We start from the raw sequence: 6,000 nt of genomic DNA, 5'->3' as shown, positions 1-6,000 counted from the left end.
GCAATTCAACTAAAATCAGTGACAAGACCAGAATGCCCACTTCCTCCCTATCTATTCAATATAGTTCCCGAAGTTCTAGCCAGAGCAATAAGATAACTAATGGAGATCATGGGGATATAACTGAAGCAGGAGCTATTCCAAAACCTGTTGCCTGTGCATGGGATATGTTCTTCTAGCTAAGTTACCTTGTTTGGCTTCAGTGGGAGATGTGTCTAGTCTCATATAGACTTGAACTTCCAGGGTGGTGGATACACAGGGGATACTCCATCTGTTCACAGATGAAGGGGACTAGGGAGGTGGGAAGGTTTGTGGGAAGGGGTGACTGGGGGGCAGTGAGCAGAATGTGAAGAGAATAAGTAAAAAAAAATTAAATTAGGCCTGGGATGTAGTTCAGTGGTAGAGCTCTTGTCTAGCATGTCTGAAGTCCTGGGTTCAAGTCACCCAGACCACCAAAAACAAAACAGAAAAAATAAAGAAAATAAATTTATTTTAAAAATTAAATTAAATTTAAATTTAAAAAATATAAAATGACAATTAAAATTCATGGGGACCTATGTAAAGTTAAATTTATTTATACTTTCAGAGTTATTGTATGGCACATAACTATCACATATTACTGGATGGGAGAGGAGGATTCCTAGTATGGGAATCTTTCAGCACATAAACCCAGAAGAATCAACATCAATTAATAAGATCTGGCTACCATATTATTGCTTTATGCTATATTTATTTATTGAAGATCCAGGTATTGAACATGGGGGGTTATGCATACCAGTTATGTCTTCTACAACTGATCTACATCCCTAATCCTAAGAAAAAATATCTCTATGAAGTAAAGTACATGAGAGTATCTTTACCTAACCCAGATTATCTCCTTGACTGTAACTCATTACCTGCAGATCCCTGACCACCACTAATATACAACTGCCTATTTAGTACTCATCAACCAAGAAGCAGAGAGGAGACACTCTTACCAAGATTAGCTTGTCCATAATTCTCATAACAGAGGTCCTGTGAGTAGGCTGGCAAGCCAAGGCCCAACTTATCTTGGGACCTTGACTGTGTAAAAAAAACCCTCTGTGGTAGTAGGCACAAGCTGGCTTCACCTCCCCCAGTGACCATCAACTGTATGTAGGACCTCAAATAGGAGTAGAGCATCATGAGACCCTCCCTACTCCATCTATGATGTGATGCTAGTTAGCACAGCCTCATAATTCGGCCCTTAAATTCTTTCCACCTCCTCTTTCATAGTAATCACTGATTCTTGGATAGGATTTGGACAGATACAAGGGCAAAAATTTCCCTGTAAACACTCAATAGTCACGTATTCTCAGTACTTTTGAGCAGCTATGAATCTCTACATTAATTGATGTTGACTGAAAAAAATTCTCTAAGCTTTACAGCAGTATTAATCTATGGATATAAAGAAGCATACTTAGAAGGAAGTGTTAGGACTTATTCGTGTAGCAAATTGAAAGGTTCCTTACCAATGGGTTTTTGACCATTGTTACCTACATTGTCTTGTTAGTATTAGTAGAATGAACTGAGCTGGTAACTAAGGTTAGTAGAAGCATCATGGAGTGGTACTTGCTGTGAAGGAGACAGCAGTAGTATCAACAATATTGAGAAGGTAGCTAAAAAGGTCTTGGAAGCAGCATGAGCAGAAACAGTGGGGTACAGAGGCATAAAACAGATTTGGGACACTGCAAGATCTAATTCCTTAAGAAACCCAGGGCCACTAACAAGCCATAAAGACCAATGTTCTTAAAATCTTACATCTCAAAGCTGTAATGCCAGTCACTATATGAGTTCATGACCCAACACCTGAGTCCTGTCAGGAGCTTTCATACTAATAACCACTACATCTTTATTTTGGCTAATCATGATTGTCATCATGATGAACCTGGAAGATGATAACTTCAATTTTTAAAAATGCTTCCATCATACGGGGCAGTGGTGGTGCATGCTTTTAATCCCAGAACTAGGGAGGCAGAAGCAGGTGGATTTCTCAGTTTGAGGCCAGCCAGGTCTAAAGAGTGAGTTCCAGGATTTCACATAGTAAACACTGTCTCAAAAAACCAAAAGAAAAAAAGAAAAAGAAGAAAAAAAAGCCTCTATCAGTTTTTGCCTGTAACACATCAGTAGTGCATTCTCTTGATTACTAAATTATGTTGATGGCTCAGACCACTGTGGGTGATACAACAGGTGGGTCTGGGTGGTATAAGGAAGGTAACTAAATATGAACCTGGGACCTACCAGTAAGGAATCAGCTAGTCAAGCTTCTAGACTTTGGAGAGTTAAGGTCCCAGAAATGCCAGTAATAGAAGAGCTCCCCTAACCAACTCACAATTTCTATATTATTGTTGTTGTTTGTTGTTTCTGTTGCTATTTTTGTTATATCCTTGAAGTTTGCAAAAAAGAGAGCATGGTCACAAAGTTAATACTACAGAAAAAACTTAATTACTGCTAGTTCCAATAATTTGAATAGATTACGTGTTCATATTTTCTGTTCCTTCCTTACCATGTTTTGCAGCACAGTTATTGTACTGGTTAGTTTTATGTCAACTTGACACAATCTAGAGTCATTAAAGAAGAGAGAGCCTCAATAAAAAACACATCATCATAAAATCTAGCTGAAGTGAATATTATACAACATTTTCTTAACTAGTGACTAATGATGGAGGAGCCAAACCAGTGTGGGTAGGGCCACTCCTGGGCTGATGGTCCTAGATTCTAAAAGAAGTCAGTCTAAGAAGGGCATAAGGAGTAAGCCAGTAAGAAGCACTCTTCCATGGCCTCTGCATTAGCTCTTGCCTAGAGCTTCCTGCCCTGTTTGAATTACTGTCCTCACTTCTTTCTGTGATGGATTGTAATTTGGAAGGATAAGGCAAATAATCCTTTTCATTTCCAAGTTGCTTCGGCCATGGTGTTTCATCACAGCAATGATAAATATAACTAAAAAAGATATGATGAGTTATCAAGGGTTGAAGACTTTAAGAACACCTAGAATTCCATAGTTGTTTTTGAAGAGGTATGTTGAATAAACTAGTAAGTGGGGTATCAGTGTTGTCAATTGATGTGTCTGGCAAATTGAGGAAATAATTGTCTTCTATTATTCATGCAAGTCTAGCTCCTCTAGTGCTTGCAGTGTACTATCATTGTCTTGGGAGTATGAGAAGCAAGCTCTCCAGTATGGAAGCTGTACTTGGTTATGCATAGAATGTATCAGGTTCTCAGACTTTACAGTATGGATGATGCCAGTTCTCATCCTCCAATAGCTGCTCTCTTATCACAGACCACCTTGCCTTCATAATTTCTCATATTCTTCTATGTTGTGTCATTAGTACATTTTGAGTGCACATTCTATCCACTGAGTATGCACCGTGCATGATGATCTTTTCTAAAGGGCTTTGTCTTCTAGAGGGGGGAGGAGCAAAAGACTACTGCCCCCTAGCATTTTCACTAGCCCCAGGCCTCTAGTCTAGTTTCGTGACTTTTCCTTCTCACTTTAATGGACTTTTTGTGTGTGCAGATGTTTGCTTACTTTTATAAAACATGATTAAAAATCTGAAGACATTTTGATAGAACATATTAGGAGAAGGGTATAATTTTAAAATTAGGAAAATGTCTTTTGTGTTTTGCTCACTGCACATTAGAACAAGCCTATGAAGAAGTGTGCAAGGAAATTCTCTCTGAACCTTTCTAACAAGTATGGACTAGAAACAGAGTCTGTATCTAGGTAAATCTGCTTGGTTATTTGTGTGTGGATTTGTACTTGGCAGAACAAAAATAACTGCTGATTATAATGTGAAATTATACCTTTAAAAAAAGAATGCATCCTTTTATCTCTGTTGCATATGTGCTATTTAGATGTTTTTTGATACATGTTTAATGAATTTCTAGCAGACCAAAAATCTACAACACATGAGACATGGCACAATGGATGCAAATCTTGGTCTATAGAGAATACATAACAAGACTCTGTTGTTATAACTACTGGGGTCATTACCAAGCAGAGAAAGAATGATCTCCTTCTGAGATCAACGTTAGGAATATTTGAAAAGAGATGTGAACAGCAGACACCTGCCTATGAAGGAGCATGAGTCGATCCATGGACATCCTGTGCTCTTTGAAGCTCTGAGGAAGCTGGTTCTATGAGATTTCCTGAGCTTGGATACTGACAAAATACCCATGGCCATGTGTGTCAGGAAGCTCCTGCCCACATCCCGGGCAGTGCTCAAAGAAGACTCTGCAGCCTGCTCTCATCTATTCTAACCCACACAAGGTACTTGATGCCAGTTGCTCTGCTGTGTCTTTTGCCTGCCCAGACTGAGATGGGCAAACTCCTGCTCCTCCTGCTGCTGGGGGTTTTGTCCTTGTGTTGATCCAAGGTGAGAATGAGTCTTCACAGGCTGAAATAGGGGTGAGGTCAGGGGCTCAGGATAACTGAGAGTAAACTTGGGATGGTGGACTAAATAGCTGGGATAGTAGTGTGCTGGGAGCAGAGGGAGGTCAAGGTCAGGGTTTTTACTCTTATCCAACAAATAGCACCAAACTGAACTGGTAACATGAGAGTTTGGATAGGTTTTAAGGAGTAAATATTTAAAATTTCAAATGTGAGATGTAGATTTGATTTGCCAAGTCACATTGCCTTATATGTTTCCCTCTAGTCTTGTTCATATCAGCAGACAAAAAGCATATTTTTCTTTAGTTGCTTAATTTTTAGTATTTTTATTTAGTTTTAAATTGTGTGTGTGCACATGCATGTGCAGTTGTGCACATGGGTGCATGTGCCTCCAGAATACAGAAGACATTGGATCCTTTGAATTTGGATCCTCTGAATTTGGATTCACAGGCAGTTGTGAGTTGACTGACCTGAGTGCTGAGACTCAAACTCAAGTTGTCTGCAGGAGCAGTACCTGCTGGTAAGCACCGAGACTTCTCTCCAACTCTATTGATTCCTTTGTAAAAGGAAGATTTTATATGAAATACTTACCATACCACAACTTTACCTATTAAAAGTTCAAAAGCATTTTTATGATTAATGAAATTCAGACCTGTGGATCAATGACTTGTATAGTATTACATTTCAATGAAAGTAATCTAAGGATATTTTACCTCTAGGTTATCAGAATTACTTATTGTGATGCTTCATTTCTTAAGTCTTCTTATCCATGTTGGTCCTAACTCAATCAGCCACGGACTCACTAATCGTATCTTTTATTTTCCTAGCCCAAGCAATAATATGCATGTCCTGCAACATGTTTGTGAATGGCAAATGTATAGAAGGTGAAGGTAAATGCACCATGGAGGAAGGTGGTGCATGCAGAACTGGAGATATCTATAATTTCAATCCAAGTGGTAATGCTAACAGGGAATCATCCAGGGAGTCTTGCAAAGAAGTGGTGTTTCTTGTGGAAGAGCAGGCTTGTGTGAATCATGACCAAAGACTTTCATACATTAAATTTCAAATATTATTTTCTTACACTAAATATCAATTTTCTTTTCTAGGTGGGTTTCTCTACAACCATACTATACTGGAATGTTCTAAATCATGTAAGACTTCAGAAGAGAGTTATTTTCATCTGAAAATTTCAACCTTTTGTTGCAATAGTCAAGATTTCTGCAATAAATATAAAGGAAAGTGAATTCATATGCTAACTTATTACCAGTTCCTTCATCTGCTTCAGTTTCCCTGGTGTGCCTGCTGGATCCCCCTCCATACATGCTCTGCTGAAGATGAAGCAAGTCTTTGTTGTTGTTGTTGTTGTCTTGTTTCTTTTTGATTTATTAATCATTTTATTCATTTACATTTCAAATGATATCCCTCTTCCCAGAGGAAGCAACTCATATAACCTCTATGCATCCTTCTTTTCCTCTGTCTTGGATGCTGACTCTTTCCTACCCAACATCAGATATCAAACAATCTCCTTTCATCTTCATTTCCTTTCCTTTCTTCATTTATATGTTAAAATCACCACCAATCTTGCTTGTCTTGCA

At 38.5% G+C, this 6,000-nt stretch overlaps 1 pseudogene; it reads left to right on the top strand.

Annotated features, from left to right (window-relative positions):
* Nucleotides 1-4,334: 4,334 nt before the first annotated feature.
* Nucleotides 4,335-5,648, top strand: LOC110300995 (annotated as a pseudogene).
* The last annotated feature ends 352 nt before the right edge of the window (nucleotides 5,649-6,000 follow it).

The sequence above is a fragment of the Mus caroli genome, chromosome 9, assembly GCF_900094665.2.
Source record: "Mus caroli chromosome 9, CAROLI_EIJ_v1.1, whole genome shotgun sequence".
Lineage (NCBI taxonomy): Eukaryota > Metazoa > Chordata > Mammalia > Rodentia > Muridae > Mus > Mus caroli.
Note: the sequence above shows the minus strand (reverse complement) of the source record. Positions and strands in the feature narration are given on the sequence as shown.